Source organism: Bos taurus, chromosome 22, assembly GCF_002263795.3.
Source record: "Bos taurus isolate L1 Dominette 01449 registration number 42190680 breed Hereford chromosome 22, ARS-UCD2.0, whole genome shotgun sequence".
NCBI lineage: Eukaryota > Metazoa > Chordata > Mammalia > Artiodactyla > Bovidae > Bos > Bos taurus.
The window spans coordinates 55,025,852-55,050,066 of record NC_037349.1 but is presented as its reverse complement, the minus strand read 5'-3'; the positions used below and the strand labels follow the sequence as shown (position 1 = coordinate 55,050,066).

Below are 24,215 nucleotides of genomic sequence, written 5' to 3'. Positions count from 1 at the left end.
GAGCACCCTTCTGACTTCATCCTGCTTCTCATCTCAGCCCGCCTGCCTCGCTCACATGGTCCACAGTCTGCTAACATCTGTTCGAGTCCCTAATTGTCTGCAATGTCTGACTGTGCACCTCGCTTTGTCGAGGCAATTTTCAATCCAATCCAACCAGGATCGACGGTGCACCTCCAGGGAGCCGGGTCCCATGCTGGGTGCAGAGCGATCCAGACGCCAGCTGGAGTCTGGGTCCTGCCACCACCGAGCGCTGGTGACAGGTGGGTGTGCAGATAAGCGACATCCACTCGGGGAAGTTCTCCCACAGCCCAAAGAAGGGGGGGATGGCGCCCGGCTGCGGCTGGGGGCTGGATTCAGGCAAGAAACCGGGAGACGACGGCATTAGGGCTGGCTGGGACATTCTTTCTATAATCACAGCGAGAGAAGCCGGACTGGAACCTTTGCTCCTCTCTCCAAGCCTAACACTTCTAGTCCACCCCAGGCGGAGCGGATGGGACACGGCAAAATGTGCTTACAGACAATGAGGGACCTGGTCTGGCTGGCAAGAATCTGGGGTCCCTTAGGGAGCCTGGCTGGGGAGGTGGCAGCTACGGTCAAGGGCTCTGAAGCAGGAGAAGGGGGTGCGCCACATCCTGGAGCAAGAACAGCGATCATGCCAAAGGTTTATCTGGTGGTTTAGTTCAGTGGGCTTCCCTGAGAGCTCAGTTGGTAAAGGATCTGCCTGCAATGCAGAAGACCCCAGTTCAATTCCTGGGTCAGGAAGATCCACTGGAGACAGCATAGGTTACCCACTCCAGTATTCTTGGGCTTCCCTTGTGGCTCAGCTGGTAAAGAATCTGCCTGCAAGGTGGGAGACCTGGGTTCGATCCCCAGGTTGGGAAGTTGCCTGGAGAAGGGAAAGGCTACCCACTCCAGTATTCTGGCCTGGAGAATTCCATGGACTGTATCATCCATGGGGTCGCAAAGAGGCGGACACGACTGAGCAAGCTTCATGCATCTCACGGATGCTCGTCTTTAATTCTTGCAGAGACAGAGACTGACGGTGATAGGACTTGCCCAAGTCCACGATCTGGAGCCATCTGCTCAATTCCCATGCTTTTAACCTCTCCCCCAACCCCCCCATCCCACAGTAAGGAGACAAGGATGAGATAGTTGGATGGCATCACCAACTCAATGGACATGAGTCTGAGCAAACTCCAGGAGATAGTGGAGGACAGGGAAGCCCGCAGCCCATGGGGTGGCAGAGTCGGACACGACTGAGTGACTGAACAGCAACCCCACGGCAAGCACTGAGCGGGGGGGACTTGGGGACCTTTGAAAGAAGGGAGATTTGATCTGATGGTGACATGGCAAGAACCCATCTGCTGAGTATGTGGTGGGGCGGAGGGACAGTGCCTGAGCTGGGACTCGGGGTGGGGGCGATGGGGAAGGCCCAGTCCCTCTACACAACCTGCCTTCTGTCTTGACGAGTTAACTGATCCTTCTACCCTGTCTCTCCAGCTCCACTGGTCCTCTCTGCACCAATGGGACCTGGGTCTTCACGTTGCTCTGCTCCCCGCCACGGCAGCTCACAAAGTACCCGACACACACACACACACACACACACACACACACACACACACACACGCTCTCCTGAGTCCCACCATGCGGACATTGCTATCACAAGTCCTCGAGAAACATCGGCTGCGGAGAAGGTGGCGCCCCTCCCGTTGCCAAAGCAGGGGTGTGCTGGTGAGCTTGAACAACGGGCTCTCCAGAAAGCAAGGGACCGGCCCAGCTGGGAGTTTCTGCTGATTTCTGAAGGGTCTGTGTTCCCGCCCCGGCAGGGTCAGGGTCCACTGTGAGGTCACAGGATCAGAAGAGATGCGCTCACTCAGTGAGCCTTGCAGGTTCTTGATTGCTTCCTGTAAGGAAAGCCTCAGACACCAAAGATGAGGTTTAGAAGGAGAGAGAGAGAGACTGGAGAAGAGCAGCAGAAGGACAGGGAGAAGGCGCCAGAAGGAAGAGAAGGGAGGAGAGGGAAGGAAGGAAGGAAGGAAGGGAGCAGGGAGACCCAGGGGCGCTGCTGGTTTCCTCTTTGTCCTGCTCTGGTGACCTCCTGGGACCTGCCTGGGACACCAGGGAGGGAAGGGGCCTGTGTGTGCATGTCCACTCGCTCACTCGTGTCTGACCCTTTGCAGGCCCCGTGAAGTGCAGCCCACCAGGCTCCTCTGTCTATGGGATTCTCCAGGCAAGAATACTGGAGTGGGTTGCCATTTCCTTCTGCAGGGGATCTTCCTGCCCAGGGACTGAACTCGCAGTCTCTTCCATCTCCTGCCATCAGCAGGCGGGCAGGCAGATTCTTTACCACTAGCGCCACCCGCAAAGCCCAAGACACTGAAGAGGGAGAGGAGGGAGGAAGCCAAAGTTTCAGAGACCCAGGCAGAATCCAAGGAGGCAAGTGGCTGAAAAGCTGAGACTGCAACCAGGTCGCGGGGCTTCCCCCCCCAACAGCTTCCTCCAGCTGTCCTAACTGGCTGAGCCAGGGTAGGCTCTAGGCACCCCTGAGAACCACTGGGTCTCTCATCGCCCCACCGCCCTACGCCTCCCACCCCACTTCCTCCACCCGGTGTGGGGAATGCTGGAGGCTCTGCTCCAGGGGACACCTCTGAAAAGCACCCCCTGCTCCCCTGGCCAGAAAGGATGAATTCGGATCAGGAAATAGAGAGTGACAAGACACCCGCCTGGCATTCTTTTCACACTCTCTTTGCCTTGGAAGGCATGCTGAGAAAACCAAGGGTTAAAGGAGCCTTCCCTCCTGTTCAAGACGTGCTTGAAGGACTCTGAAGGGCGTAAGGATGAGGGCCCTTTAAGAACTCAGACTCGGGAAGAAGCAAAGCACAGTACTGTGGGGACTGGTGGAACTAAACGGTTTTTAGTCCCCCGCAGATGCACAGCTGGCGTGGAATGCTGACCCCGTGCCACAGGACAGGACTTTGGTGACAGTGGGCAGCTCCGTGGTTCCCTTACCAAGTGTCCACAACCTGTGACCCTGCTTCCTCCTCTGGACACCTCTGCAGGCTTTCTCAGCCCCGCTCTAGAGATGCACACGCCGAAGTCCCGAAGACAAACTAGATTAAGATCACACAAAGTCATCGTAAGAACTACCAGGGATCTCAGATCGCCTGCCCGTGGGCCACAACGGGCCCACACGTGTGTCTGGCTGAGCACTTTGGGGACGGGGAGAAGGTGCGTATGTACCCGTTTATGACAAGGCCCCCCACAACGGTCACCTTGCTCCTGACCTCTTAACTCAGTTCTTTGACCCACCCAGCCCTCCATGGCCTTCGAGTTTGCAATTCTAATATATAGGGCACAGTCTAGTCATGCCAGACAGCTCCTTCTCAAAGTGGTCGGAGGAGGGGTCATTGTTGCCCCTTTCCTAAGAAATATGAAGAATTTGGGGGAGGCTGGTTAAAAAAGCGAGGTCAGCATTACGAGTTTATATTTGGGAAACAACAAATCCTATTGTTCTTTTAATACAGCTCAGATGGATTTTAAAAAATCTGGAGAGACACTGCTTTAGGATATTTTTCAAGAATGAGAAGGCTGTGTATTTTCAGTTGATTAAGGGTCAGATTCCTGGGTCTCAAGTATTTCCTACAAGAGAAAGCCAATTTTGTTTTTGAAAGACTCCCAACGAGTGCTCACTTTAGCCAAGGCATCTATTCTTGATTCATTCACCAAGCTTTCTAAAGAAATCTTCCTCATATGAATACCCAAACCCCATTTCTGTCAGGAAAAAAAAATCCCATGTAGGGAGAAGAAACCATCCATTTGGGGAAATGAGATTTTTATTGAGAAAATGGTCTTAAGTCCCAGGAACAATGAAGAAATTCATGAGTAACTTCCGCTCAGGAGGTCAAGGGTATTCAGAAGTTTATTTGTCAAGAGCCAGGATGGAATAGGGCAGTGTTTAAGGGCACTGGCCCTGAGGGTGACAAAACCTGGTTTTCAGTCTGAGTTCAGAAGCTGCATGAAAGCGAAACCTCTCAAATACGGAGGTGACAATGTCTACTTTTACGGCCAGTATGAGGATTACCTGGGGAGACTACGAAAAGTGGTTCACACAGAGCCTGGTACGTACTAAATACTTGTTACCTGGCAGAAATTATAATATATCAACTGATTAGGGCTACTATTCTTGTTTTTTCAAGATATGGGAAAGAAGTCCCAGGCAGGACCCACAGTTATCTTAACCCACAGGCAGTTGATAAAAGGGCACGGTGAAGCCACTGTCAATGCCGACCACACCAAATTCTCAGAGCAAACTGCTCACTAAACACGGTCCCCAAGTGGACACGGGGACCTATCCCTGCAATTAGCACATCTGCTCAAACCTCCTTAAATGTCAACTGTCTTCATCCATCCACGGAATGATCTCCCAACCCTCTCCCGCCTACCGAGGGTGGAACAGTCAGAGTCTGGGGGTGGGGGGGTGGGGGGCTTGGGCTCACTGCTTTGCACACACCCCGGCATCCAGCCTTAGGAGCAGCAGCGAGCAGACGACCCACCCTCTCCGGGGAATCCAGGACCAGGTTGCTTCTCTGGGGGTGGATGTGCTCAGACAGGTTAGCTGGAACAAACAAAATGGTCGCTTGCCTCTAAGTCATTAGGATCCTAGCTCTCCGCCGTGCTTTTGAAACAGCCAAACCCCAAGGCCAGCACCCTCTTTCTGCTTCCTAAATGGAGTGGGGCTGTCTGCCAGCTCGCCTCCCCTCTTTGCCAGCATGCAAATGATGTACTTTGGGGTTTCTCGGGGCGTTAACCCCATGCTCCCCGACCCCCAAGTAGGGAAGGGAGTATACTGCCCCAGCTGTTCGGGATGGAGAGATGAAGAGCGTGGGTGAGTGTTTATTTTCCACGGGCTCACCTGGAGAGCGGCACACAACAGACACGACTCCCCCAGCCTGGTGTGTGCCCAGGTTTTCGGGCTCGGTACGTTTATAGCAAGGTATACACCGATCATGCCCTCCAAACACAGAGTACTTATGCGTGTTTTTAATGATGGAAGCTGTGGGTTTGTCCTGGTGACATTCACTAAGCCTGCAATGAAGATCCCCGTTATTTACTGCTTTTCTACTTGTTTTGGCCAATTTCACTCTTCCTACCATCTACACGTACTCTTTCTACACCGTATCTTACAAGCCCATATATGGTTGGGAATATACCTGTCTAGCCTCTTCCCTTTGGCTGATGCTCAGCTGTGGGGCCTGGTGCTCTGCCTACCCACCCTATTTGGTCTCATAACAATCGTGTGAGGTTGATCTGTTCGTATCCCCATTTTGCAGGTGAGGACACTGAGGCTCAGAGAGGTAAGGTGACTTGCTCAGGGTCACGCAGCTAGGAAGCGTGAGGGGGGGGCTTTGGACTTACTGTTTCCCATTCCTCTTGGGCTAGAATTGTTGCTCCCAGCCCATCAGAAGCTCCGTGTTTCAGAGTCTCCTCAACAGTCTCTAGAGAGGTCTGGGTACTCCGAGTACAGTGTCCCCAGCTCACCCACTGCCCTCCCCTTGGCTGTACCCCTCCCAGGGCTTCCGTAGCCCAGACTCCCTGCAGGCACCAGAGTTTTGAAGCCCAGCTCCATCTCATGCACAGGTGTGTGACCTGGTGAAGTCATTTCACCCCTCTGCACCTCACTGCACCTCCACAAATGAAGGAAATTACCCCGTCCTGCAAGGCTGCCTCAAGGATGCTTCCAGACAAAGCCAGTTTCCCTGCAGCTATCCCCACCCCCCACCCCCAGCCTCTTTTCTGGGGAAGCTCGAGCCCTAGACACGGTCCCCTCCACTCACTCCATCACTCGCTCGAGCGGCTCCCGAATCAGCATTCAACACACATCATTCTGCCTTGTGCAACGCCATTATCTCCCGAGGACACAGGCTCCGTTGTCATGGCAACCAGAGTCCTTCCACCAACTCTATTTAATAATTTTTCAACAGCGGCGCTGGGCTTGGGGCAGGGGAAGGAGCACTGGGTTAGGGGTTAGGAGCTCCGGGTCCTAGCACCTGTGGGCCTCGGACCCCGCCGCTTTAGGCCTCAGTTTACCCACCTATAACAGAGGTATCTGAAATTGGTGGCTTTTATGACTTTCCCTGGCCTAGAATAACCTCAGAGACTGATTTCAAGGTCCAAGAAGCAGGAGGCAGGGAACCAGAGTGACTGGGGAGGTCTGAAGGTTCGAGTGACACTTTCAATCCACAGGAAGAATCAGAAGCGGCCTTTGGTGATCAGACCCTCTCCTACTGCCCCTGCAATGCCACTTTTCAGACATTTCTGCAATCTCTTGACCTGCCACAGTCAGGGCTAGGGTTCATGCAGAGACAGGCTTGCCTGCAGTCATCACAGCCCTCACTGTGCCCGATGTGTTGCTGTTTAGTCTCTAAGTCATGTCCAACTCTTCTGGGACTCCATGGACTGTAGCTCACCAGGCTCCTCTATCCATGGGGTTTTCCAGGCAAGAATATTGGAGTGGGTTGCCATGCCCTCCTCCAGAGGACTTTCCCAAGCCAGGGATTGAACCCACATCTCCTGAATTGGCAGGTGGGTTCTTCACCACTGAGCCACGTGGGAAGAAACCTCAAACCCAATTTGCAGATGTACAAACTGAGGCAAAGGAGCCCATGAGCACCAGCAACAAAGAAGCTCAGCTCCTGGAAAGGCTAGGCTGGCGGTGCCCAGGAAGCAAGCCAGTCCCCCTGCCTTGCCCTTCTACCCCATTCAGCCCACGACGGGCCAGCTCCGGCCCCCACCTGTGCAGCCTCTGGCTCCCCCTCAAGCAGTCACAGAAACAAGCAAAAGCAAGAACTAAGTACTTGCTCTGCGTCCCCGACTACGTGGGGCACTGCAGACCTCAGAAGACGGTGTTTCTGCTCTTGGCTTATCTGCATGACCCACAGTAGGGCCTAGCACACAGTACATGCTCAAAGCTTTATTTGGTCCCGTTATTGGCCCACATCGGCCTCTGACCACCCTCCTCCCCAAAGGTCTCTAAAGAAAATCTCCCAGAGCAGCCACCAACGTCTCAGCTCCAAGGAGCTGCTGTGGACCCCATGCTGGGGAGGGGGGCTTTGTGACTCCCGGCTGGCTCCAGGGCTGGGGAGGCGGCGGCTCTGCCTTGGCACAGGCTGATGGCACTGCTTTCGGGCACAGCCGCTGCCAGCCCAGCGGCGCTATTTAACTCCTCTGGGGCTGGCGTTTCCATTTAATGCCCGCGGCATAATTAACAGTGCTGCATCTGCTCTGTCATTACTGGCACTCTCTGCCATTTGGAGAAAGGGCCCTTATATTCCGTCATTAGTCTCGGGGAGGCTGTCATGGGGGAAATGGAGGAGGAAGTGGGGCATGCAGCCTGCCTTTCCCTGCTCGGAGAGCTGGCACCGGGCACACGGAGCGGCCGATCGACGCGTCCAGTCCAAAGCCCTTGGCTTTATGGACAGAGAAAGGGGAAGGACCTGATTGGGTAAGGACCCAGCCCACCATTCCTCAGGCTCCCAGGCAGCCCACATGGGAGGTGGCGCTCCCCACCACTTCCTGGGGTCTACAAGCCCAGGCCTCGGGTCTCCGTGAGCAGGATGGAACAACCTGGGCAACCAGGAGAGTGCCCTGGGCTCGGTCACCTACTGAAGACCCCAGAAGATGGTTTATAAAATACTGGGCTTGGTGCCTGCATCAAAAGGCAGAGCTCAGAACTGGGGGTCCGATGCATCTGATGAATTGGTGACACGGTGCAGAGCCAATCTGTTAAAAGAGTGTCCGTGCAATACAGTAAGTGCATTCAGATTCCTTCAGGAAGACTACTTCTTCCCCACCCCCAAGCCCACGTACAAAAACCATAGGTGGGTCCCTGACCACAAGCTCTGGAGACAGCCAACAGGAGCGCTAAGAGGCATGAGGCTCAGGTGGCCACGAGGGCAGGACGCAGGATGGGGAGCACACAGCACGTGGGAAGCGGCTGCCTCTGGCCGCGGTCACTTTTGTGCTGGCTCCCCCCACGACGATCCCACCTGGGTGCTCCCCAGAGGCAGCAGATGGCATGGGAAGGCACAGTGGGCTGGCACCAGCAAGACCTGGGCTTGAACTCTGCAGTATAACTAGGGAGTAGCAACCCCACCTCCATCGACCTTGGGGTCGTCCTCCGGCCGATGGGGACGGCACCGTGGTCCCCTGGCACTGTTCTCACCACCTCGGGCGGGCCACAGTCGATGCCTGGGAGGTGCTCCAGCCTCACTGGTCAGGGTTGGGCTGGCCACGCGGCCAGGGGACATGTCAAACCCTCAAGTTCCCCCGGCCTCCCCCAGACCTCATCCTATTCCACAACCTTCAGCGTGGGCAGCAGTCCGAGGGAAGAAGGAAGTGGGTAGTGTCCAGGGCAAGTGGTTTCCATCCCCTACCCACCCCTTCCCTTCCCTCTTGGTCAGTCATAACTCTGAGCCACACGGCAGGTCCCAAACCACCCTGAGGCTCACATGCAAACACCTGCCCACAACTTTCCAGGCTACCAAGGCCCTCAGATCCTTCCAGATGATCTCACGGGGCCCCTGGAGCTCAAATCCGTGTAGATGAGCACTGGTGTGCTCGTGCACCTGTGAGCAAGCATCCTTCTTGTCCCCAGGCACTGCCACTGCTCAGGCGCCCCGGCCAAACAAGTCCACTTCAGACCCCAACTGGATACAATGGACGGCATGTCAGCGGCGGGCCAGAGCTCAGGGCAGGCAAGAACAGGATCTGCAGCCCTTTCCTCCAAAACCTCAACCGTGCCTTTCCACGCTGTCTGGCAGGCTCGACGCCAGTGCTGTGACCTGCCTCCCACAAAGGTTCCTTCCAAGGGGCTCCCTGATGAACTGGGATTTGGGCTTAGGAAAGGTGACTCCCCTCAACTGGGAAACCAGAGGTCAGGCTGAGGCTGTGCAGGGCTTGCTGAGCCCCTGTTTCCCCATCCAAAAAGTGGAGATAGATACCAATGGAAACGATAATAATATTACTTTCACCTGGAGCTCCCAGCTAGTGCAAACTTCAACAGAAAGCACATCATGCACGTCTGTGTAAGCATTAAGTGTGTGCGTATTTCACATGTGTGCAAAGAGGCTGCATTTGAGTCAAGGTCATTCCGATAAGGGCTTTCTGAGACGTCACTTACAGAAAATGACTCTTTTTGTTGGACAGAGGACTCTGTCAGGGACCATATTTTCTTCCCCTGGAATAGTTCAGACAGGACCAAGAGAAAGAACAACTACAAGAGAGTTTTTTTTTTTCTTTTTGTACACTGTGAAGTGTTCTGATGACTGACTGATGAACTGCTCTCAGGACTAAGTTCCAGAAGACCGCAATACTGACACCAAATGTCACTGTTCACCCTCCTTGTGGCCGCTGCCTTCTCCCTGCACAGAACCTCCTCACCAAACAATAAGGCCATGAAAGCAACCTGCTGTCAGTGTCTTTCGGGGCATCTCTGACCTTGAATGTCCCTCTGGCCAGAACGCAGTTGTCTCCAGAGCTGGCAGGCGACACCGATCTTGCAGACACCATGCAGCTGACAGGTGGGCAGAGCTGCAGATCACTGTCCGAAGCAGCCACTAACTCGTGCACCCTCCAGCCCGGCCTGCCTGCCACGATGCCATCAGGCCCCAGAAGCTGGGGACCCCCTTCTGCAGCCAGGAGGGCCCCTGGCACCCTAATGTGGCCGGTTCCACCTAGCTGCACAACCCCCTGCCTGCACAGGGCTCCAGCCAATCGCTCCGCAAGACCTGGCCTCCTTGTAATTTCCAATTTGTAAGAAAGGTAAAAATAGAAGGCCATTCGCTGCAGGCAGCTCGCATCAAATCGCATGCCACTTTGGTGTCATGTCAGATCACGGTAAACAGAGCTGATGGCTTCCTCAGCTGCTCCCGGGGACTTCCAGAGCAGCAAGAAGGTGGTGACAAGTTGGGGTTGGGGGGAGCACCTGAGAGTCAGGGCAATGTGGCTGGGTGCACGATATCAACACCAGCTTTAAGTGAATCTAAAGCACAGTTCACAAATATGCTGTATATTACGGGGGCACCTGGGCATGAACCCCAGTTCTGCCACTTAGCAGCCAAGGGACCTTGGGTACAAATTCATCTCTCTGTACCTCAACCTCCCCAGCTAGCAAAGAGCAGCGATCACACTACCAGCTTCCTGAGCTGGGGCAAAGCTCAATTGATGGGATGAACTGCAAGGTGCTTCCTAATGGGCAGCTCCTTAAACAGGGTGTCATGGTCCTGGCCACGCAGTCAGGGTCAGGGCCTTCTCCATGGCAGGGGCGTCAGTACCACGTGGCTGCACCTGGGCTCCCGGGCCAGCTCCTAGCCCAGTGGTCTTGCAGCTGGTGCCTTCACCTCTCTCTGTCTCAGTTTCCTCATCGGTCCAGGGACCATTCCACTATGGAGCTCACGAGGTTTTGTGGAAACGAGACACAGTTCTATCAGGAAGGCACACAGCACAGCCCCCTGGCATATCACTAACTCTTAGCCGTGACTGTTTATTGATGAGATTATCACTGGAACCACATTTCGTGGAGTTTCTTTTTTTCTCCTGTTTATGACTGAATCCAAGTCTGTGCTGAAATATCACAGCTTGCATTCACACCTACGGTCCGTGCCAGGCAACCCTGTCTCCGCTATTAGCCGGCTCCCCGCTCATTCCATCTCTACCTCTGCTCTGGAGGCCCTCAGGTGAGCTCAGAGTAAAGATGTTGGATGTTCGTAAGGCTCACAAAGGCACATTTCCCGGGAAGCCCTATCTTGGGGTCCACATGGGGCTTCCCAGCATTTCCTCAAGTACCATGCCCTTTCCCACCACCTTCCAGAGAATGGGTGGCACCAAGTGCACCCCCCCAGCCCACCCCGGTCCTGGGCTCACTTGGGGAACTGGCACCGGGGATGCCACAGAGCAGCAGCTGAGCATCTGATGTTCTTGTTGGGGGCCTGGGGGGACTTGCAGGGGCTCTTTGCAGTTGCTTTCATCATGGCAGGCATGCTCTGCCTGCCGTTCAAGCAGCTTGGCCTGGCTGAATGAAGGGGCAGTCCTGACACAGGCAAAGGGCAGCACACACTTCTCTGTCCCCACCTGGGGCTCAGGTGATTAAGAGCCTCTGGCTGGGTTTGGTATTGGAGCCCTGGCTGGGCTTCTAGAGGGCTCAGGTGATCAAAGGGAAGAAGTGCTAGGCCGGCTTCAGGCCAGGTGACACGGAGGGGCTTGGGTACCACCCTCCCGCTCTCAAGACAAAGAGGGTAGACTTTGGGATGCTGGGGGGCTGGAGGCAGCAGGTGCAAGGATTGATCAACTGGGGTTGATGCTTGGCTTGTGATCCACACACCGCAAGGGACAAAAAGACATTTCTAAATTCCAAGTGACTTGGGACATCTCAGCTACTGAGCTCATAGCCAAGTGCGGGAACAGCGTCTTTATGTGCAGGCAAGAAGCCGCCTGATGCTGTGCTTTACTGAAAACTGCTCTCAGCATATGCTGGAAAGGCAGGGGAGCAGCCACTGCTTGGATGGTGGCCCGGAGGGGCCTCACTGTCAGTCATCCTGACCATCGCCCCACCACCTTGCTTTGTGGAGGTGAAAGCAAGGCCCAGAGACCTATCAACAGGACAAAGCATTGGCCTGGAGGTGAGAAGAAGAGTGGGATTCAAACCTCTGCCCTGCCTCCTCCTGGCTGTGTGACCTTGGGCAAGTCACGTTCCCTTTCTGTCCCGCAGGTTCCTCACCTCTGAACTGGGGGGTTAGAACAGTACCTGCTGCACAAGGTCACTGCAGGAATCACAAGCTGGGGACCCGGCAGCTTTCAATACTCCGTCCCCACCTCCCCAAATAGACGAGAACTTACCCAAGGTCACCTGTGGAAAGAGGCCGCAGCCCTGCTCAAAGCCCATTCTTCCCGGGTTCGTTCCTGGCTGTGGTCTCAGAGGCTGTATTTCATGGCCTTCCTGCTCAGTGATACAGGGAGGCCCACGCTCACACTGTCCTCACCTTCCATCCGTGCTGGCTTTATTCTAAGATCCTTACTGAGCGCCTGCAACGTCCTGGGCGACTGCATTGGAGTCACAGCATTGGAGCTCCAGGTTGCCATGCACGTGAGAACCAGGGACAGACGGAGCAACTGTGCTTCTTTCAGCTTTGAGGGACCTGCTCCTTCCTTGTCTTGACCCTCTGCATTTCCTCCTCCTTGGCCTCTAGAAGCCCCCTGCCAGCCCCATCCTGAGATCCTAGGGGGCCCTGCTTCTCACCGAGCCTCCAGCCAGGACTGAACAGGCAGAGTGTCAGCAGAGACGGTTCCTGTTTCCCCCCTGCAGCTGCCGCCTCTCTCCTGTAATTCTCAAGGCTCGCGCCACGCTACAGATGCCCTGCCAGACAAGCTGGGTTTCCTCCCGCTGCCGGGGACTCACGGTTCGTCCTCTAAGGACTGGCCATTGAGCCAGTGCTTGGCTGGGTAGAGAGCAGTTTCTTTGTTTGCAGCCTGCCTAACAGTTTCTTCCTGAGGCTCAAGGGAGGCTCAGCCATTTTGCCCCATTGCCCTGGGAAAAGGTCCCTCTCACTTGTCCAGGGACCTGCAGCCTCCTCTGCCTTTGGGGTGGGGAGTCTGGGGCTGCTCTGCCAGGACAAGGGCAGGGGCTGGGTCAACTCTTCACTGAGACAGCCAAGAGGCAGAGGACACATGCCTGCGGTTCCCACTGACATCCTTTGTTCTGGAATTTCGGAGTTGGGGTACTGCATTTCACGCTATCTTATGAATGCGTTTCCTCCAAAGTTCCCAATGAGAGAATCTAGGCCATATCCAACACCCAACAGCCCCCTCTCTCACCGAACACCCATCAGGATTGACCCGAGTCGGCTCACTTAGCCTGACAGAGTCTCTGATATGGGGGTGTCACCAAAGCTCAGGAGCCATTTTATTCAGTGCCCCCTCCCCAGTTCTTCATGAAGAGAAGGCTGAGCTTCCTGGGACAGGACAGAGAGCTCCAGCCCCATATCAGGCAGACACTGGGCATTATAACTGGGCTTTTAAAACCCTAATTTTCTCCCCGGGGATTCACGTCTGTTTGGAGAGGAGATCAGCTCAGAGCCTCCGTGTGGGGCTGCCGGATCTGGGTTCCTTAGCCGAAAAGCAAGCTAAGCTAGAGCACAGCATCTGTAGATGCCAGCCATGGGGACATGGGGGTACAAGAGGACCCACCTATGGAGACCTGCTGATCATTGTCCCGGGGGGTGGCAGGGTCTCCTCTTTTTCCAGTGTCCAGAAAATAAATGTCAGAATGTAAGGCAAGAAGACAGACACAGTCTTCAAACCTCAGGGACGCCCCCCTTCCCCCAATCCTACACTGCTCGGAGAGCGCGGCTCGGACTTATGTGCGCTCAGCTCAAGCCCAAGCTGCGGTGTGCTTTCTAGCCAACGTTTCTTGAGAGCTTAAGCTGCCGAAGACAGAAAGGAAGTGTCCCATTCCCCAGTCGCCTGGTCCCCGGAGCCCGCAGGGAACAGAAGAGGGGCCCAGCTCGACCTCGGCGCAGCTGACCCCACAAGGAGAAGTGGCGCACGGCTCGCCAAACGCTATCATTCTTTCCCGGGTCTCCCGCCGTCCCCTGGGGGGTGAACCGGGCGCTTCGACGGCTCCAGCAGAATTCAGAGTCAGCTGGGGGTGGGGTGGGGGGCCAAGGGGCCCGCGACCTCTTGGAAAAAAGCCGGAGATTTTGGTGACCCTCGTGGGTGCTCCCCCGGCCCCCTCGCGCATCCCAGAGGGATAGCCCGGGTGCGCGTCGACTCGGAGCGGCGCCTCGGGCTCCTTCCTGTGGGCCCGAGGCCGGGCGAGGCGCGGGGGTGTGGAAACTCGGCGAGCCCTACCCCATCCCGCCCGGCCCGCAGCAGTAGCTCTGGGCGCCCGGCCTCGCTGTCCGGTTGTCCCGGACTCGGCGCCCCGACGCCGGCCGCCCCTCTCCTACCTGCGGCCGGGGCTGCGCTGCCCGCGGCGGGCGCTGCGCGGGCAGCTCGGCCGCTCCGGTGCGCTCCGGGCGCGGGGCCGCTCGGGCTCGGGCCGCGCTGCGCTCCCGGGTTCCTCCGTTCCTCCGCTCCGCGCTTCTCGCCCGCAACCTCGCCGCGCGCTAGGTCTTCCGAGGGCGGGCGCAGGGACGCGGCGAGGAGAGGGGCGGGGAGCGCTGGGGGCGGGGCCGGGGCGCGGGAGCCCGCCCAGCCCGGGGAGGGGCGCCGCCTCGCCGGCCGCGCCGCCCCGCCCTCCGGCCCCTTCATCCCGCCCCCTTCCTTCCCCTCCTCGTCTCCCCTCTCCCTTTTCCCGCTTCCGTTCCTCTCTCCCCATCTCCCCTGTTTCCACCCCCACGCCCCGCGTCCTCTCCTTTTCTTCTCTCTTCTCTGCCCCGCCCCATCCGCCTCGCCCGCTCCCCTCTCCCCCCGCCCGCCTCACGCTCCTTCTTCCTTCCCCTTCAGTCTGGTGGTGTCTTGCCTGGTTCGGCCCGGCTGTCTGGGTCTCTGGGTCCCAGTCCTTTGCCACAAGGATTTCCCTCGGGGCTTTTCTCCTTCCAGCCCTGCCGATCTGCTTCTGTCTCTCTTCTCTATCACCTTCTTCTCTCCCCGTAGGTCGCCAGGCCCCCTTGCGGGGTGGATGGAGGGTGCGTCCCTGCCCCCTCTCTGCTCTCCTCCCAGGGGCAGCCCCCCCTGCCCCGCCCCGCCTCCATGCCTGCACACGCCTCCATGCCTGCTAACACCGGGAAGTTTTTGAGCTGGAGCGCCCAGGCTCTGGGTCCCAGGCTGGATGCGTGCACGTGGCAGGGAGGTGCGGCTTGGGGAGGACTCCCTGTCTGCTGCCGGGAGGTAGGGTGATGGTGGTGGTAGAGACACAACTGGCTCAGTGTGTGGATGGACAGATGGATACACAGATGATTAAGAATGGAAACACAGCCTGGAGCAACACCCGGGGATGGGAGCTGAGCGCGCCCCACCCCCACCCCCCAGATACCCACCCTCCTTCCGGGTCTTGGGGTTTGAGAGGTCCTCCACAGAGACACCTCTTTCCCAGTCAATGCTCACCCCGTGCCTGAGGCCTCCCTCCCTTCCCCTTGACCCCTGACCCCTTTCATAAAGACTCCTGGTATTGGGGCTGCGACTGTCCTTCCCTCCAGGTTCCCCAAGGACTCACAGAAAGGATCTCCTCTCTCTAGCCTACTCTTTGCCTCCTCTCTCTGGCCCCAGGGCTGGCATTTGCCAATAGACTTGCCATCCCCCACCCCACATTAACCCCCACCCCCATCAGCCATGGGCTCCCCAGGTGGCTCAGTAGCAAAGAATCCGCCTGCAATGCTGGAGCTGCAGAAGATGCAGGTTCCATCCCTGGGTGAGGCAGATCCCCTGGAGGAGGGCATAGCGACCCCACTCCAGTAATCTTGCCTGGAGAATCCCATGGACAGAGGAGCCTGGCAGGCTACAGTCCATGGGGTCACAAAGAGTTGGACACGACTTAGCAACAGCACGCACGCAAGCCTATCATCCATTGTGGGGTCTCCTAAAGGTGACCCTAACTGCTCCTGCCTCTTTCCCACATTCTCACCCACAAGCATGGAATCCTGATAACTTCCTTGACTGGTCCATCCTCCCCCATCACTGGTCCCAGCTCCCATGCCATGACCTCCACCTGTACTTCAGTGTTTATTGAACTCCTCCTACTTGCCAGGCACTGTCCTGAGTCCTGGAGACAGTATGGGGAACAAGACGGGTCACAGACCCCTAGGTCCTGGTGGAGGGTGGGAGACAGGCTTCTGTCAAATAACCACACAAGCCCAGGTGGATCCATCCCAGTCCAGCTTGGGATGGTTGGGAAAGGTTTCCTCAAGGAAATGCCATTTGAACCAATGGCCAAAGGATGGACAGATGCTGTCTGGATGGAAACTCGGGGCACAGATTTGAGCAAGGTTATGAGCCAATGGCACCCCACTCCAGTACTCTTGCCTGGAAAATCCCATGGGTGGAGGAGCCTGGTAGACTGCAGTCCATGGGGTCGCTAAGAGTTGGACACGACTGAGCAACTTCACTTTCACTTTTCACTTTCATGCATTGGAGAAGGAAATGGCAGCCCACTCCAGTGTTCTTGCCTGGAGAATCCCAGGGACAGAGGAGCCTGGTGGGCTGCCGTCTCTGGGGTCGCACAGAGTCGGATACTACTGAAGCAACTTAGCAGCAGAAACAGCAGCATGAGGGTAACTAAACTATTGGGCTCCAAAATCACTGCAGATGGTGATTGCAGCCATGAAATTAAAAGATGCTTACTCCTGGGAAGGAAAGTTATGACCATCCTAGACAGCATGTTAAAAAGCAGAGACATTACTTTGCCAACAAAGGTCCGTCTAGTTAAGGCTATGGTTTTTCCAATAGTCATGTATGGGTGTGAAAGTTGGACTATAAAGAAAGCTGAGCACAGAGGAATTGATGCTTTTGAACTGTGGTGTTGGAGAAGACTCTTGAGAGTCCCTTGGACTGCAAGGAGCTCCAACCAGTCCATCCTAAAGGTGATCAATCCTGGGTGTTCATTGGAAGGACTGACGTTGAAGCTGAAACTCCAATACTTTGGCCACCTGATGCAAAGAGCTGATTCATTTGAAAAGACCCTAATACTGGGAAAGATTGAGGGCGGGAGGACAAGGGGATGACAGAGGATGAAATGGTTGGATGGCATCACCAACTCAATGGACATAAGTTTGGGTAAACTCGGGGAGTTGGTGATGGACAGGGAGGCCTGGCGTGCTGCGGTTCATGGGGTCCCAAAGAGTCGGACATGACTGAGCGACTGAACTGAACTGATGAAGGTAGCAAAAACAGAAGCTGTTTTTTCCTTGCCTGACATTCATTTCAGTTTGGATAACAGCACCTTGGTTTTGATTTGGGGACTTCTCCTCCGTTTGCATTCATCGGATTGAATGGGGTTTTCTCCTTTCAGAGATGGCATGTGACGTGGGCACAGCCATTGCACATCACCCCGACCTCGCTGGGAGGAATGTGTGACGGATCATGAGTTGATGAGAATTCTTCCTGGGACTTTGGCTAAAAGGACTGTCAGACAGAAGTTTGATCTCCACCACAGAATCTGTGGATCTCCTCGAGGGGCCTCGAGGCCAGAGGAGAGCTGAGAGGCAGGGCTCTTGCCCCACAAACCGGCCCTGGGAGGAGGAAACCGACTGCCACGGCAGGAAAGAGGGCCCGTCTGGGGGTGACCGGGGCCTGGCAAGGGCCCTGGTGCTGAGTGGTGTCTAAGGGTCTGTGCAGCTTGCAGGCACAGCTTAAAACCAGTTGAGGGCTCCCCCAAATGCTCAAAGCACATGAGCGCGTCCACCCAGTGGCGGGTGGCGTGGGCTTCCTCATAGTATCTGACTGGAGAGCTGTCTGAGGTCTTGGCCTCCGGCAGTCTTCTTCAAATACTGATTTCTTCCAGGCCTGGGAAAGCAACCTTCTGGCAGACTCAGCTTAAGAAATGTGTGTGGCTGATCACTCACAGGGGGCCCACCCAGAGCAGCTGCCCAGGCCCATGGGCCACGTTCCCCTGGCCAAGGGGCCATGCCCACCCATAAGCCAGCCCCAGCCCACTGCTAGGACCTCAGGAGAAGCCTTTGTCGAGCCCCTCCTGAGTACCTCTGAGCTGCCAGGTGGGCACGAGAGGCTGTCGACCTAGGATTTGGAAAGAGCTTGGACATGGTGGGGGCTTCCCTGGTGGCTCAGTGGTAAATAGCCCGCCTGCCAATGCAGGAGATGCAGATTCAATCCCTGGGTTGGGAAGATTCCCTGAATTAGGAAATGGCAACCTGCTCCAGTGTTCTTGCCTGGAGAATTCCATAGACAGAGGAGCCTGGAGGGCTACAGTTCATGGGGTTGCAAAGAGTTGGACATGACTGAGTGACTAAACAACAGCAACAACCACAGTTCCTAAGCCTGGAGCTGCTGGCAGCCAGCTCTGTCATTCCTTAGCAGGTCATGAGAGCTGAAGAATTCATGCTTTTAAACTGTGGTGTTGGAGAAGACTCCTGAGAGTCCCTTGGGACTGCAAGGAACTCTAACCAGTCCATCCTAAAGGAAATCAGTCTTGAATCTTCATTGGAAGGACTGATGCTGAAGCTGAAACTCCAATACTTTGGCCACCTGATGTGAAGAACTGAATCACTGGAAAAGACTCTGATGCTGGGAAAGATTGAAGGCGGGAGAAGACGGGGACGACAGAGGATGAGATGGTTGGATGGCATCACTGACTCGATGGACATGAGTTTGAGCAAGCTCTGGGAGTTGGTGACGGACAGGGAAGCTTGGTGTCCTGCAGTCTATGGGGTCACAGAGTTGGACACGACTGAGCAGTTTACTGAACTGAACTGAACTGAACTGGGCAGGTCATGTCTGAAAGTGGAGCCAACACAGAGGAAGGCAGAGCTGAGTGATGGGGAAGGAACAGGACTGATGAATATTGTCTGAGTCCCTGGACTCAGCCATGCCCGAAGGCAGTTTTATTATTTAAATCTCATTAAGTTCCTTTTTTTTTTTTTTTTTTGTCATTTACACAGGTTTGAGTTCAGTTTATGTTACTTAAAACCAAAATAGTCCCAAAGAATCCAGTGCTGGATTGAAAAACAGGAAACATTACCAAGAGAAGCGAATTATAATAAGCATTTCCACTCCCGCTTCTTCCCTCAAGTCTCTCTTCCTCACAATCATCTCTCTTTGCTTCTGTATTTCTGTTCACAAGTTAACTCACCTCTATTTTCATTGCTCTAAATGTGTTTTGCCTACTTACGAAAGGAAAGCCTGTCTAGCTGTCAGGTCAGTTTCATAGACTGGCCATCTGATGCTTGAATTATCTCCATCACACCCCCTGCTCCCCACCTCCCCTCCCCACCCCACCTGCCCATAACTGTCTAGCATTTGTCTGCACCTCTCCAGTGATGGGGAACTCATTATTCCTCCAGGCAGATGGCTTCAGCCAACAAACTCTTATCTCAGTGGAGTTCTGAGGACTGTCTGTCTGCTGTGCAGGGGTGGCTTCAGATAAAGGACCCCATACTATAAAGTTGAAATGGCCAAGGCACCATCTCCATGTCCTTCCTAAAGGCCCAGTTGAAGTCTTCCAGAGAATTCACATGCATCCCTTGTGGGCTTAGAGGCATGGGTTCTGTTAGTAGAGTTCCCAAAATGTGGGCAGCAAGCACTGGCGGTAGTTAGGATAATTTTCAGTGGGGTGAAATAACTCGGCGTGGAAGAGCTCTTCCGTCTTCATCCCCTGTAGCATCCCTGTGATCGCTGTCCATGGGCAAGCCTCAAGATGGTGCTCCTCTGTCTCCACCGCCTCTCGCGGTTCTGAGCCATCCCATGTTAACTGAGGGAGAGAGACGCCCTAGGCCTGCAGCCCTGGTAGACAGCAATGTCTAGTTAGAACTGAACACAGTGCTCATCTGTCCTGTGTCTATTTTAGTGGAGACCTATTTCTGGCAAGTAATACTGATCCTCTAGTTACAGTATGATGTACGGTTTCCTTTTCAGATACATTTATTTAATCTAAAAAAGGAAAATACTTAAGTAAACAAAAATAGACACAATGCACAGTTTTTTGCAAAACTCTTGCGGCTGGTCTGCAAATGACTAAAGTTTGCGTAGCCTTAATTTAGAGAAATATTTCACCCATGTGTTCATTCAGTCAACAAATGTTCATTGAGCACCTCTGAGACGAGACACGGGGAGGACTGGACAAAGAGACAACACGGCTGGTATGCGATTCCATTAGAGAGGGCAGGGCCTGAGCATGGAAGGCTTCACCACCATATGGAGGAATTGGACCTCACCTTGGAGTCGGGGTGGCTCTGGGGAGCCATTGAATGTGCTAAAGCAGAGAGTAAAGTAGGGTTGAAGATGGCTGAGACAGGCCAGGTATGCATGGTGCATTAAAGAGGAGAGGACTGGAAGCCAGGAGGCCAGGAGGTGGCTGTTGTGATATTGTAGATCTGGCACGAAGGGAGAACCAGCGCCTAACAGTGGGCATTCAACACACGGCTAAGACGATTATTGTTAATATTGTTGCGTAGTCCCCTCCCTTCCCTTGACTCGGGGTGGTTCTCTGAGTCATAGACTTACAAGGCATCAGACTGGAGATGGCCTTGAGATACTACCTAGTCAAATCATTTTATTTTAGAAATGGGTAAATTGAGGTTTGTATGGTCAAAGCTGTGCTTTTTCCAGTAGTCATGTACAGATGTGAGAGTTGAACCATAAAGGATGCTGAGCACCAAAACCGATGCTTTTGAATTGTGTGCTGGAAAAGACTCTTGAGAGTCCCTTGGACTGCATGGAGATCAACCCTAAAGGAAATCAACCCTGAATATTCAGGGACTGATGCTGAAGCTGAAGCTCCAATACTTTGGCCACCTGATGCAAAGAGGCAATAAATTGGAAAAGACCCTGATGCCGGGAAAGACTGAAGGGAGGAGGAGAAAGGAAGAACAGAGGATGCAGTGGTTGGATGGCATCACTGGCTCAATGGGCATGAGTTTGAGCAAACTTCAGGAGATAGTGGAGGACAGGGAAGCCTGGCGTGCTGCAGTCCATGGGGTCGCAAAGAGCTGGACATGACTTAGCGACTAAACAACAACAACAAAATTGAGGTCCAGAGAGAAGAAGTACCTTGCCTGTGAGCATTTGGCTACTTGGTACCACAGCCAGGAAGGTGATGACCACTAGCTGTGTTCTGGAGCACTGTTCCGGGCTCATCACTGGCAACTGGGGGAACAGGCCCAGAGAGTCAGTGGCCCAAAGTCACAGAGAAGAACAGAGCTGGAGTCCCCAGTCAAGCCTCCAAAGCTAGCACGCTGCGCCATTGAGTCCATCAGTCTTGCCACCAGGGCTTTCCTGCCACCCCAGTCAACCCCTTGTCAGGCCACGGGTGATGCTGTGGGTAGGGACCTGATTTTGGGGGGTCAGGATACTCAGATCTATCAGCAGCCCTCTGTGTGTGCTTTGGCAAGTCCCTTTCCCTCTCTGAGCCCCGTTTCCTCACCTGTAAATTAAAGAGATGGCACCTCCCTTCTGCCATTCCGTGGGCTTCCCTGGTGACTCAGGGGTAGAGAATCCACCTGCCAATGCAGGAGATGATGCAATTTTGATCCTTGGGTCAGGATGATCCCCTGGAGAAGGAAATGGCTACCCACTCCAGTATTCTTGCCTGGGAAATCCCATGGATGGAGGATCTTGGTGGGCTGCAGTCCATGAGTGACCAAACAACAGTAGCAATCTGCCACTGCAAGGAGTGAGGGGCTCAGGAGGAAAGGCCATGCCTGAGTCTGTTCCCCACACCTCACCCGGGCCTCCGCCCTGATGCCTTCAGCTGCTCAGAACAGACTCTGTCTCCCTGGACAACAGAATTCCCTCCACCAGCTTCTCTGAAGCTCTAGTAAGACTGAGAAGCCTCTCTTTGACCTAAGAAAACATCTCCCGTAGAGAAACAAGGCTTTGTGTTTTGTTTTCAGAAATGGTGCTATTACCTTAACCACACCCCCCTCCATGCAAGGAATTCCTCCATTAGCAAAAGAGCCAGCACATTAATGCATGTAACCACTTGATAAACCACAATAAACCTCGTGGGAGATAATGGGAGGTAAGATGATTTTGTTATGGTCCTAAAGGAACCAAAGAGCCTCTTGATAAAAGTGAAGGAGGAGAGTGAAAAAGCTGGCTTAAAACTCAACATTCAAAAAAACTAAGATCACAGCATCCAGTCCCATCACTTCATGGAAAATAGATAGGGGAAAAAATGGAAACAGTGACAGAATTTATTTTCTTCAGCTCCAGTATCACTGTGGATGGTGACTGCAGCCATGAAATTAAAAGATGCTTGCTCCTTGGAAGAAAAGCAGTGACATGTCTAGACAGCATATTAAAAAGCAGAGACATTACTTTACCGACAAAGGTCCGTCTAGTAAACGCTATGGTTTTCCCAGTAGTCGTGTATGGATGAGAGAGTTGGACCATAAAGAAGACTGAGCACTGAAGAACTGATGCTTTTGAATTGTGGTGTTGGAAAAGACTCTTAAGAGTCCCTTGGACTGCAAGAAGATCATACCCGTCAATCTTATAAGAAATCAATCCTGAATATTCATTGGAAAGACTGATGCTAAAGCTGCAACACTTCAGCCACCTGATTCGAAGAACTGACTTATTGGAAAAGACCCTGATGCTGGGAAAGGTTGAAAGCAGGAGGAGAAGGGGACGACAGAGGATGAGATGACTGGATGGCATCACCAACTTGATGGATAGGAGTTTGAGCAAGCTCCAGGAGTTGGTGATGGACAGGGAAGCCTGGTGTGCTGCAGTCCATGGGGTCACAGAGTCAGACACGACTGAGCAACTGAACTGAAGATCATTTTGTTACCCTGCCCTTGAATCATGCTGGGGGAGGTCCTCTTTGCTGAAGGTTGAAATATTTGTTCATGTCTCACCATGCTGAACTCAACACAGAAACACTCTGACAGACTGCTGCTTCCAAACAGACATCCCTCAAAGGTAAAGAGCAGGCTGTGCTTGGTGTAGACAGAGCCTGTCCCAAGGACACGGCCCGATACCATTTCTTCACAGTGTCCAGTCTGTGGGTTATGTGCAGTCTGCAGAGCTAGACAGACCTTGGAAAATGACCTCACGATCCTGGGCTTCAGTTTCCTCATCTATAGAATGGGAATAACAACAATAGTTACAGGGACTTCCCCGCTGGTTCGGTGACTTAGACTCCACACTCCCAGTGCAGGGGGCCTGGGTTCCATCCCTGGTGTGGGAACTAAGAGCTGGTATGGGCGTGCTGAGTTGCTCAGTCGTGTCCAACTCTGTATGGCCCCGAGGACTGTAGCCCACCAGGCTCCTCTGTCCATGGGATTCTCCAGGCAAGAATACTGGAGTGGGTTGCCATTCTCCCCTCCAGGGGATCCTCCTGATTCAGGGATCGAACCACATCTCTTACGTCTACCTGCATTGGCAGATGGGCTCTTTACCACCAGCACCACCTGGGAAAGCCAAGACCTGGTGCAGCCAAATAAATAAAGAAATATTAAAAAAAAAAAATAACAATAGCTATAGCTTCTACCTGACAATATTGGTGGGAGAAAGCTAGCTCCTGTTCTGGTGTGTGGGGAATGCTCCAATTATTCAGGTACCATTTGCAAGGTCTTCGCCACCTGACTCAGAAGACTCTACTTGAGGGTTGAAGGCAGTCTCAAATGCCACCACCTCCAAGAATCTTGTCTGACTTTCACCCAACTGTGTAGGATTCCTTCTGCTCCAATTCCCACAGAGATCTTGTTCCTGCCTCCCTTCAGGTACTCACCACTCTCCCTTCGGTGGGAGTGGGGATTGCCCTCCAGGAGCCTTGCACACAATATCGGCTCAATACCCACTGAGACCTCGTTAATATCTGCTCCCAGGGCAGAGAACCGGGGCCTCTGGGTTCCTTCCACGCTCCTTGTGGACATCCAGCCTTGTGAGACTACCTTCAGCACTCATCAAGAGGTTCCCACCTCTAGGCCTTTACCCATGGCTGTTCCCTCTGCCAAGAACACTGTTCCCTCACCCTCTTCTCTCATGGACTCACCTGTACCATGCTCGTTTCTGCTCGGATGCCAGCAGCATGTGTCCTGCCCTCCTGGCCCAGTTGAGTTCCCTGGTTGGATCCACCCTGCATATTTCCCCATCATAGACATGCACGCACTGGGTTGCTTAACTACTGGTTTCATCCTCTCTCTCTCTCCAGCTCGACTGTAAGCTCTGCGAGGTCAGGGATGGGTACACAGCCCAGTGCTTGGCACACAGGAAGTGCTCGCTAAATATCTGTTGAAGAGAGAAGCGTATGCATGCTCAGTTGCTCAGTCGTGTCCGACTCTTTGTGGCTCCATGGACTGTAGCCTGCCAGGCTCCTCTGCCCGTGGAATTCTCTAGGCAAGAACATTGGAGTGGGTTGCCATGCCGTCCTCCATGGGATCTTTCCGGGGACCCAGGGATCGAACACACATCTCCTGCATTACAGGTGGATTCTTTCCCACTAGCGCCATCTGGGAAGCCCGAAGAGACAAATAGACACACGAAGACTACGGGCTCTTGTCTCACTCAAGTGGCAGATTCTTAAGGACCTGCCTGCTGGTCCCTGG

The 24,215-nt window shown here is 54.2% G+C and overlaps 1 protein-coding gene across 1 annotated transcript in view; it reads right to left on the bottom strand.

Annotated features, from left to right (window-relative positions):
• SLC6A1 (solute carrier family 6 member 1) overlaps positions 1 to 14,170 on the bottom strand; it is a 40,044-nt gene extending 25,874 nt beyond the window's left edge. The window contains exon 1 of the mRNA XM_024982413.2: positions 14,001 to 14,170. The gene's annotated coding sequence lies outside the window, so the exon portion shown is untranslated. The remainder of the gene's footprint in view (positions 1 to 14,000) is intronic.
• Between the last annotated feature and the right edge of the window lie 10,045 nt (positions 14,171 to 24,215).